We start from the raw sequence: 12492 nt of genomic DNA, 5'->3' as shown, positions 1-12492 counted from the left end.
GGTATAATGTGCCCTGGAATACAATGGCATATGGTGAATGGGGTGTGTGGACCAGTAGGAGTGCAGTTAATTTTTTTGTGAGTCACATATTTAGGGTAAAGCCAAGAAGGATTTTACATATGTCAACTCTGATGGGCTTCCACTCAAACAGATTGGCATGAAATGAATTGGAATGCATGGCAATGTGCTGCTGGGCATATAGATTACTAGTCCACAACAGAATTGAATAAATCTTTGGTGAAAAACAAATAAAAAAACTGAATTGGTATAACATTTTCATTTTGTATTGGGCTATTGCTGTTCTCCACAGGTTCATATGCTGAATCCAAATCTGACAGTGTTAAGCCTCATACACACGGTCGGACATCAAACAAACTTTCCCTTGGATTTTTGTCAGAAGGGAGTTGTCCGGTCACACCCATAGCATACACACGCTCTGACATTTTCGGCAACAAACATGAACGTAGTGACGTTTCAACGTATTGACGAGAGTTTAAAAGAGGAAGTTCAATTCTCCGGTGTCACCCTTTGGGCTCCTTCTGCTAATCAAGAGTTAGTAGAGGTTTCGTCTGTGTGCATTCGCGATTTTCAGTTTCGTGCAGTTTTGTTTGTTTCTGAGCGTCCGTTCGTCAAACAGACATGTTGCGCAATCCTGCAAGAGAGCGTGCTGTTTATGGGCTGGAAGTTATGGCTATAGCTCAAGCCCGGTCCAGGTCCAGGAGTAGGAGGAGGACTGTTTGGACCAAAAATCGGTTGCTTCATCGGGACCAATTTTCCCATATTCCATTGCTCAGGACACCTGTATGAGGCCTGCTATTCCTGCAGAGCAAAGGCTCATAGCCACTTTGCAATACTTGGCGACAGGGAGAAGCCTCCAGGACATTAAGTTTATGACTGGAATCTCTCCCCAGGCTCTGAGAGTCATAATTCCTGACACTTGCTGTGCCATTATTCAAGTCCTGCAGAAGGACTATGTTCGGGTAAGTTATTTTCTTTAATATCATATTCTATCCACTTGTTTTATAATTTTTATAATTCCCATTATTGTAATTTGCTGTGAATGTTCACTTTTTGCATGCTGAATATTTTTCCTGGCCTACATGCATATTTGCCTCCACTTACCTCCACAGAATGCTACCCTGGGCACATCCACACCTAGCATATTAAAACATATTTTCTTTTTTCTTTTTTTTTTTTTCGCTTCGATTAACAACCCTTAAACTGTGTCACATTTGTATTGTTGTCCTTAATTTCATGCAGAGTGCAAGAGATCCTTTTTTGGGGTGCACAAACTCTTTAGTAACCTTCCCCTTCCCAAAATGCTTAATCACCTGATACAACTACTCTATTTGCTGACTTAGCAAAACATATACGCAGTATTCCCCTTTTATTGTTGTTAGATTTCTGCCATTTTTGGAAATGTTAAATTATGCATGTTTAAATCTGTTTTTTTTTTGTATATATTATGTCACTTCTTATCTGCTCACTGGGCTGCCAATCTAAAAAAAACGGAGTGGCTTGCAAAATGATCCTTCATTTGTTCCCCATTTTGGTCACATGGAAGTGGAGAGGGTAATTACCACTCCCCAAACTTTACCCATTCAACCTCATCTCCCTAAAATTATTGTATTGTGCCACCAGAGGGAGTGAGGAAGCATATAAGTAGAACATTTTAAATTTATGGTCAACATACTGCTTTAAATGTTATATTGTTATCTTGCCCCTAGAATGTATGTGTCAAAATTGCTTGCAATTGTATGTGCTCAAGTAGTAACTTAGGGCCAGATCCACAAAGAGCCGCCGTAACTTAAATATTCTGATTTAAGTTACACTGCTGCAAAATTTCTACCTAAGTGCCCGATCCACAAAGCACTTACCTAGAAATTTTAGGGTGTGTAACTTAAATTCTGCCGACGCAAGGCATTCCTATTCAAATGGGGGCGAGTCCCATTTAAATTAGGCGCGCTCCCGCGCCGGACGTACTGAGCATGCTCGTGACGTCATTTTCCCGATGTGCATAGCGCAAAATTACGTTACGCCGAGCTTCGTGAATCGCGCCGGGTCAAAAAAATTGTGTCGGGAAAAAAAAAAGATACGACGGGGAAAAAAAATAAAAAATAAATAAATAACAGCGTCGCGGGTAAGAAGGGTCTACTTTTACAAGGTGTAAACAGTTTACACTTTGTAAAAGCAGCCCTAATTTTACACATGCAACTTAATACTTACGGAGAAAAAACAAAGCTGAAAAGCTTTGTGGATCTCTGTAAGTGCTAATTTTCATACCCGAAGCGGCATTTCAACGTGAAATGCCCCCAGCGGCGGATGCGGTACTGCATCCTAAGATCCGGCAGTGTAAGTCCCTTACACATGTCGGATCTTCTGTCTATCTCTTGGAAACTGATTCTGTGGATCAGTTCCAAAGATAGAAACAGGGATACGACGGTGTATCAGTAGATACGCCGGCGTATCCCTTTTGAGGATCAGGCCCTAATTTTTCTTTGCCTGACTCCGCAGTTTCCTTCCAACCCCGAGCAATGGCAGGATGTTGCGGCCCAGTTTGCCAATCAGTGGAATTTTCCCAACTGTGGGGTGCCAAACATGTCAGTTCCTCCACCGGACTCTGGCTCTTATTATTTCAATTACAAGGGCTTTTGCAGCATACTTATGTTTGCTATAGTTTCAGCAAACTATGATTTTCTGTATGTAGATGTCGGTATGAATGGGCGCCATTCTGATGGAGGTGTCATGACACATACCGAGTTCTACCAGCGTCTCACGAATGGCACCTTACGTTTGCCACCTGTGCAGGACAACGTGGAGAGTCTCAACTTCGTCTTTGTGGCAGATGAGGTGTTTGCTCTTGGAGAACATCTGTTGAAGCCCTTTACGATGAGGAACCTCACCCCTGAGCAACGTATCTTTAATTACAGACTCTCACGTGCCAGAAGGGTGGTCGAAAACGCCTTTGGCATTTTATCTAGACGTTTTCGCCTTTTTCTTACTGCCATTAACTTGGTTGAATACAAACTGAACCATGTGGTGTTGTGCTGCTGCATCCTCCACAATTATTTACGGAGGAATGCTGCCAACTACATCGGCTCCGGGCATACTGATGACCCCTCAGGTGGACGGCCAGCTGAAGAGGCAGTGATGCCAACACTGCAAATTGCTCGACCTGCTGTCTCCTCCCAGAATGCCCATCTTGTGTGTGAGCAGTATATGGAGTACTTTGTGGGTAGAGGGGCAGTGCCTTGGCAGCAAAATGTCCTGCAGAGTCTGTAGAATGTCTATTTTTATAAAAATATTTTCTGGACCTACTGTTGTCTGTGATTATTATTCTTTTATCAAATGTCATTCTAATCATATTTGTCATTTTATCAATTTTTGCTTACCAAGCAGATGTGCAAATTTCCCTTTCAAATCTTGCATTGAGCTATATAGAGTATTATTATGTGTTCTGGCTCTGCTACACACCTTTTCCAATACACTGTCAATGTAACTACACCAAATTAGTAAATATACTGGTAGTAGTGGTCATATAAATAAGAAGCCACACATTTTTGTAATCAAAAATAATTTTTACTTTCAGCACAGTCAAATGTGCGTTTTTTATTGTTTTAGAAAAATAAAACATCGTTATTTGTGTATGAACATTTTTAGATACTGTATATTACCAGTAAAAAAAACAAGGTCAGAGCACATTGCCCACATAAAAGACTAGACTTGTACACAATGGAAAATGTTGTTTTGTAAAATACATAATTTCATTTCATTGATGTCCGTGTAATTTGTTATTTCTGTAGAGTATAGATATCCTTTGTCTCTTTTAAATGGGGGTCTAAAAGATCCTAAATCCCTCCTTTGCACTTCAAAGTATTCAGATCGCCAAAAACGGCAATTTTGAATACTGTATTTTTGTTAAATCGTTGCCATTGGCAGCCGAGTAAACTAGTAAAATAGTAAACTAGAAGTGACATCATCTAACTTCCTTCCAATCTCACTCGAGCCAGCGGAAGTGCAAGATCACGGATCGGGTCTCACGGTGGGATGGGAGGTGAGGGAAGAGGGGCAGAATGCGGCGAGAGGAGGGACAACCCCCCTTGCTCCTTCAGGATAATAGCCAAGCAGCTTTTAGCCACATCGGTTGTTACCCATAAAGAGCTGGCCGCTCGCTCTAAAAAACTTTACCGGGGTGATGCCTGCAGTTGGAGGCATCATCCCAGTATCACCCCTTAAAGCCAAGGCTGCATATGTGCATACGGTCAGCACAAGGGAATTATACTACAACATTGTAATAAGAATATACATGGGATTTAACACTTATGTTTAACACTTTCTTAAATGTCCTACAGGAAAACTTCATGTCCTAATTGGTGAATTCCCAGACTAGAAAGAATGCATTACTAAATCTATTAATTGCAAACAATTCCAATCTGATCACAATTGTGGAAATACGGGACAACTTGGGATCTAGCAATCACAGGATGATCATATTTAGCATAAATCATAGGAAAAGGAGGCAAAAGAGTACTACAAGAATACAAAATTTCAAACGAGCGAACTTTTCTGAACTGTGCTCAATACTACAAGACATGAATTGGGACCAAATTATAGAAACATTGAACATGGAGGAAAAATGGGAATGCTTCATGAACATATTAAATAAAGGCATCCCACAGTGCATTCCAATTGGCAATACATATAGAAGAGTGAAGGTTAAACCTGGGTGGCTAAACTGTAATGATAAATAGAAAAAATTGACCTTTAAAAAATATAAAGGGGTGGGTCATTGTCAGCATTTTAACACTATAAGGAATGCAATTAAAAATTGTGAGAACACAATCAGGGCAGCTAAAAAGAGAGACACATAGCAGAGGAGAGTAAAAAAAATCCCAAGAAATGTTTTGGATACTGTATATTACCAGTAAAAAAGCAAGGTCAGAGCACATTGCCCACATAAAAGACTAGACTTTTTTTTTTTTTGTAAAATACATAATTTCTTTCTGTTATATTCATTATGTTATGTTCATAAATTTTTGTGCAATTTGTTATTTCTGTAGAGTATAGATATTCGTGATAACTTATTTGAAATTCAGAAAGTCGTTTGTTTATTGAATCACACAATGACAATATATTTTCTGCTGCTTCTCAAAACTCATCTTCTCTGCTCAAATACAGTACAACACCCTTCTCAGGAATGCACTTTGCTGTGGTTGTGCTGTGTCACTGCTGCTGGTACCAGGAGGAACCTGATGTTCAGAGCTTGAGTCCGTTAACACACACACAAACAGTATCTCTTTTGCTGCTTCTCAAAACTCTTCTCCTCTGCCTAAATACAACACCCTTCTCACTCAGTTCTCATGAATGCACTTTGCCAGTAATCCAACTTTGAATGTCAGAAAGATGCAAAATTCATCCGAATTTAGATTAGTTACAATACGAATTGCACGTGTCTATAAAAGAAGATGAAGAGAGGATGGTTACAGATAACATGGTGAAGGCAACTGTACTAAATGCTTTATTTTCCTCAGTTTTTACACAGGAAAAGGAGGGGTATATCGACCATGACTTTATTGTTAGTAACATGTTGCAGGATGTACTCTTGTGGCTAACAGAGGACGGAGTTCAGAAAAGACTATAAAAGCTTAATACACATAAATCACCAGGATGGTTTACACCCGAGAGTCCTCAAAGAACTCGGTCAGGTTATAGCTAAACCATTATTCCTAATGTTTGTGGACAGCATACTGACAGGAATCGCACCAGCAGATTGGAGAAGAGCCCATGTGGTACCAATTAAAAAAAAATGGCAGAGACATATACCTGGAAACTATAGGTCTGTCAGTCTAACATCAATAGTATGTAAACTATTTGAGGAGATGATAAGAGATTATATACAATAATTTTCTGATGAAAACAGTATCATTAGTAGTAATAAACAGCATGGGTTTTCAAAGGGTTGTTTCTGCCAGACCAATCTGATAACATTCTATGAGGAAGTGAGCTGCCATCTAGATAGGGGAGAGCCTGTAGATGTGGTGTATCTGGATTTTGCAAAAACATTTGATACAGTTCCCCATAAACACTTAATCTACAAACTGAGGTATGTAGGCATGGACCATAGGGTTTGTTCTTGGATAGAAAACTGGTTACAGGTGCATGTCCAAAAGGTGATGATAAATTATGTGTACTTAGACTGGTCTGGAGTGGTAAGTGGAGTACCCCAAGACTCTGTCTTGGGACCAATTCTGTTTAATTTAAGCATAAATAATATAGAGGTTGCTATAAATAGCTCAGTCTCAGTTTTTGTGGAAAACGCACAAAGAAGCAGGACAATAACTTCACATCAGGATATAGACATTTTTTAGGAAGACATGAATAAAATAACGGGGTGGGCAACTACAGGGCAAATGAGGTTTAATGTTAAGAAATGTAAAGTAATGTGTTTGGGGGCCAAAAACATAAATGCAAACCAGGTCACTAGGGGGGAGAACCTCTGGGGGAATCAAGGATGTCGAAAGATCTGAGGGCCCTAGTAGAAGACAGACTGAGCAATAGCATGCAATGTCAAGCTGCAGCTAGCAAAACTGGCAGAATATTAGCATGCATAAAAAAGGGAATTTAAAAGACTTTAAAAAACAATATTATCACTTTATAATAGTTGCCTTCCAGCAAGAAAAACTGTGAGCAGCACAGTAGTGACATCAGTAAATATCACTAGAAATTAGAGGCAGTAGTCACATAGCAAATATTTAGCTATTAGCACAATTACAATGTACAGATGTTCCATGTAAGATATTAAATCTTCAGGTCAACTTTAAGTGTTAGTTTACCTTTTTAGAAAAAAAATGAATCCTTGAGCTAACACCATACGCCATTGCCATGTCCCCTTGCCTCCATAGATGCTGAGCTGCCAGTGTCCACACAGCCATTGCAGGGTTCCAGGGATTTGAAATCCCCACGTTTCTCCCTCCTCTCTGTGCAGTGCTTCTGAGAGGGAACAATATTGCTCAGATCTGTCCCAGAAATTACTTTACAGTGAAGAGGGAAAGAACAGGCAATCTCAAATTCCCAGACCACTGCACAAGCTGTGTGGCCACTGACAGCTCAGCATGTCCAGCTACCCTAGTTGACTACTAGCCAAGTTTTGCTCCTAGATGCTCCTTTGAAAGCTGATAAAATATACCTGGTGATTCACTCATTTGCACACATAAAACACCAGGATTGGATGGCTTGCCTATAAAGTGGTACCTACATATCTGCTTAGAGTTTTTACATATGTCTTTGAAGAGAGATGCCTTCCATTCTCTATGTCTGAGGCTTAAATTGTACGTATCCTGAAGCCACAAAAGGATCACCTTCACTGTGAATCATATCGCCCCATCACACTAATTAACTTGGACGTTTAAATCCTGGCCAAGGTGCTTGCTCATAAACTGAACAAAGTTATCCCTATAATTGTGTGCTTGGATCAAACAGGGTTTATCCCAGGGCACTCTACCTCTAATAATTTACACAGACTCTTTACCAACATGCAGGCTTCTCACAAGATTATAGGGTCCAGGGTCATTTTGGCCTTGGATACGCACAAGTCCTTTGATCTGGTTGAATGGCATTATCTAGAGCTGGTACTTGTGAAATTTGACTTTGGAGACACTTTCTTGCGGTGCATTTTATTGCTCCATCATAGGCCGCAGGCCAGAATACAGGTAAAGAATTATGTTCAGAGTCTTTTAGTATAATGCACCAGACAGGGTTGTCCCCTGTCACCCTTATTGTTCGCCCTGACCATAGAGCTTTTGGCAGAGCTGATATGTTGTCACGGAAATAGGCACATCCCTGTGCACAAAAGTGCTGGGATGGCAAACCAGTGCAGTGGCGCAACCAGGCAAACGCGCATGAGCAACTGTGCACGCTCGCCTTAATCTGGGGGCCACTGCCTATTTAAACTCACTGCTTGCAGCCATGCATTGCTGGTTTATCTTCAGCTTTCCCTGTGTTCCTGTGACCTGTGTTATCTGCTGATCTAATCTCTTGTGAACCGACCCGGCTTGTCTTGACCTGCTCTTCCTGATCCTCTGGCTTGACCTTTTGGCTTACACCAGACCTCCTTCTGCCTGATCCCTGCATCTGACCCCTGCCCGGCTATTGGACTCTGCTTATCCTGTTCCCAGTACTAAAGGCTCAGCTGACCTTAGGTCATTCGGACCCCGGACTATCTCTCTGTGAATGACCCCTGGCTGGGCTCCCAGCTCAGCTATTCAGTTACTTCACTGGTCTCTGTTTCCTGGACCTCCGATGCATGCCTGTCTCCAGCTACCAGGCACCTGTGCTTCTGTGGGCACCACACCTGCTGTTTCACCTTCAGTGGTGTGCTGCGCTCGGCCGCAAGAGTACCCTCCCAGCATTACGGCCTCCTACCGAGTTCCTGACATATGTTCTGACCCTGGTATAGCCGGACTGGTTATTAATGGTTTGGAAGAAAAAGTGTTACTCTACGCTGATGACAAGCTCATTTTTTAGCAGATCCACAATTCTCTTTATCTACACTGTTTTCGTTTATTCAGAAATTTGGACATTTCTCCGGCTTTCAGGTAAACAGAATTTTTTTTTCCTTTTTCCAATGGATAAGGCGGTTTTCCAATTTATGCTGACCTCTTCATCAACAGTTTTCGATATTTGGGGATTATAATACAATACCCCTGTTCTTGTTACTTCAAAAATGTTACTTTAAGAATAATTTAGATCCTCCCATGGGGAGGGATAGTACTTGCATTTTATCTATTGCATTGCGTATCTTCACTATTTCTAAGTTAGTCCCATCTAAGTTGGCTAGAAAATACTCCCCTAATGCCCCCCCCCCTTTAGCTTAATCCATGTCTTTCAGAATTTTACAGACAAACTGATGACGCATTCCAGTCCAGACATGGTATAAAACTTGTGTCTCATCTGTTCTCACTATGCACCTTTCGCCACTTTTCTGATTTCCAGCGGGATCATAGTCATAGCCTACTTTTCAATTACGACATACAATTTGGCACAGTTTGGATGGACTAATATTTCCTTTTAACCACCTGCCTTAGAAAAATGATTATGTGATCCCTTTCATTCCAAATTGATCTCTACTTATTACGCCTCCTTATTACATAAAAAAATGGATGGACTCACTAATACAGATCTAGATGGGGAGTGGACATCTGAGATCTTATGGAGGAAGTGTGGCAGGAGATTCCCTTATAAGTCCCTACTCAGTCAGGGATAAGGTTATCTAAACCAAATTTTGATATCGCTTTTATTATACTCCTCTTTCATATGGGCAGACTGTCTTCTTCTGTTTGTTCTGCAGAGGGCACCTTCTTTAATATGGGTCTGGGAGTATCCTCCAATCAGGGCCTTTTGGTCTACAGTGACTACTTTTATCAATACGCTTACACAACTACCGAATATCTGTAAGCCTTTATGTTGCCCATTTGGGTATGCAGATGATGATAGCCTCCCAAATTGTACTAAACTAATCCTCCACCTACAGTAGTTTTGTTTTATGCCAAAAAATCTATTTCTATGCATTGCAAATCACACTTGCCCCTACAATGCCTTTTTGGCTCAATTTATTTAACCAGGCGATCACACTATGTAAATTAACATATTAAACATGAGGATGCCTTAACAAATGTCATAACATCTGGGCCTCATGGGTGGAATCTGATCTTACCACATCTCCTGAAGGTTGTGATGACCCTCAATCGCAACCTTAAAACATTTTTTTTATTACTACAACATTTAGGTCTTCCCTTTATTTTGAGACTTTTTTGAGACGGTCAAAGTTCAGTCTTTTATCTTATGAAATAATTTTTTTTTAAGGGGATTGATAAAAAAGGGCAATATATAAACTAATTTATATATATTGTAATGATTGTGTTTGTATCAACATCAATATGTTTTAAACACATCTCCTTTATAGTATTGATTTTGGTAATTATTTGCTTAGAGCTAAAATGCTCAAACTTATAACAACAGAGTTTTAACAGATGTTGCTATCCATGCCTGCTGCTAATAAGGTAGATTAATGCATCTCTAAGTATGCAATGTGATTTCCTCCTTTCCCAATTTTAAAATGTTCCTCTACCAAAAGCAATACACATAGCTATGCTCTGTATGAGTTTGACAGATGTACTGCCCAAGGGTCATGCTGGAGCATATATCTTTGCAGTTGCTGCACACCAGCCACAGGTTGTCCTGCTGTCTTCTATTCACTTAAATTATGAAACATGTTTAAATATGTATGCTATAAATGGTTTATACAAAAACATTCAAATTGTTTATTAGTAAGGTATAATATGAAAGGATACTTATGCACTGTTGAAATTATTTGGGAACAGTTTACTGGTGAATTAAAAGCTTATCACCTGTTTGTGTGCTCAAAATAGCAGTTTAAGGCTGTACTCCAGGCACATATATTGTAAAATACATCAGTGAATGCAGTTATGTATTTATTATGTAGCATCCTATTAGATAGGTTGCTAAGATGATAGGTAAATTAAGTCAGTTTTTGCATCTCTGTAATCACTAGAGCAGCTATTGATTTCTTTGGGCTATTCTAGATCTCACAGGCTGCAGGTTTGATTCAAGAAGGAAGAGAGCAGTTCCGTCTAAGTGTAGCATTAATTTGAATTTAATATGATAAAAGCAGATGCACTCACAAGATAAAAAGTGGTAAAGCGCTTGAGTAAATGCAAGCGATGCCAATGGTTCCAGTGGGGCTGGTGGTTCCCAGCACTTACATTAGTCTCAGGTGCACTCAGAAGCCAGAGGATGATGCCAGGGCTAGGTCTGGGGTGAGCGGACGTAGCTTCACAGTCCCGCAGCTTGATTATTTAGTGTGCTTCAGCCAATCTTTGGGAGGTTTGCCCCAGTACTCTTGTCATGCTGGAAAAGTTTGACCGCCTCAATGGTTCTGCACCTCTGAGGCAGTTTTTCTGGAGTTTGCTGATATTAATTGAGGTCCCATCTATGGCAGAGCTGGGGGACCTATTCCTAACCACCTTTGGAGCTAACTAAGCAATCACACTTAAGGGTCTGGTCTGAAGGACTCATTGGGGAGTGCCTGCTTGAAACTGGAAATTGTGTAGATGTCCTGTGTCATTGTGAGTATTAACCCCTCCCTCACTAAAGAGTGTTTGGTGGAAGCTAGGAACTGAGAAGTTGTCTTGTGGCATAAATATATCTGGAAGAAACTGGGGAAGTATGATTGTCCTGGAATGATTTTTCCCTATGAGGGGTTGGATCGGCGAGCCTCAGGGGGCTGCTGCCCCTGGAGTGCTTCTAGACTGAATGCTGGACTGCTCTTCAAGGGACAGAAACTATGGACTGGTTCATGACCCCCAGTTGTTTTTGGCAGATGAATGGTCTCTGTACTGTTGGGGTAGAGCCATTAATATACAGTGACTCCTCCAGGGGTAGTGCTACAATTAAAATAAATAATTATATGTATTTTTAAACACAACTGATGTAAGCATTTATTCAAGTTTTAGCTTTTGTATTCCATTCTAGAAGGGAGAGGTAGGGTCGGCACTAGAAACCAATTAGAAGTGTTAGGCCCCGTACACACGACCAAACATGTCCGATGAAACTGGTCCACGGACCAGTTTCATCGGAAATGTTTGGTCATGTGTACGGCCTATCGGACCGTTTTCCAGCGGACATTTTTACAGCGGACCATTTTCTAGTGGACAAAAGTTTTTTAGCATGCTTAGAAACTTGTCCGCTGTAAACCTGTCCGTCGGACATGTCCGCTGGTTAGTACGTCTAACCAGCGGACCGAAATCCCACGCATGCGTCGAATTGATTTGACGCATGCGTGGAAGCATTGAACTTCCTGGTTTGCGCACGTTGCCGCGTCACCGTCACCACCACGTCACCACGTTCTCTGTCCGTGGGGATTTTGGTCTGATGGTGTGTACACACATCAGACCAAAATATCCCAGGAGACATGTCCGATGAAAACGGTCCGCAGACCGATTTTATCGGACATGTCTCCTCGTGTGTACAGGGCCTCACCTGCACATCTGCTAACATGCACATCTGCTAACAAGGACATATTAGGAGGAAAGAGTCGGCATCATCAGTATTCTGTCCAATCTGGCTGGAGTCAGAAAGATGAACAAAATTTACTGGCTAACAGTAGAAAAAAAAAAAAACACGGAGCTCCAACCAATGTACTTCAACTGCCTATCTAGTTTTTTTTAAACACTCTTTCACAGAAGGTATATTGGGACTGCACTGGGCACCCAGTGCAGTTGTAATTAAAGACAAGGCAAAAATCTTGATCACTATAAGGCAAGTTCACACCACCATGCTGCAGGAGAGTGTTATGAAAAATGTAGTCCTTTTTTTTAGTGTAGCATAGTGTGATGCAATCCATCACACTGTACTGCTGCCAATAAAACTTTGGATATTTCAAAAAAGCTTTAACAAACAAGAGAAGAAATTAAA

Source organism: Rana temporaria, chromosome 3 (genome assembly GCF_905171775.1).
Source record: "Rana temporaria chromosome 3, aRanTem1.1, whole genome shotgun sequence".
NCBI lineage: Eukaryota > Metazoa > Chordata > Amphibia > Anura > Ranidae > Rana > Rana temporaria.
Note: the sequence above shows the minus strand (reverse complement) of the source record.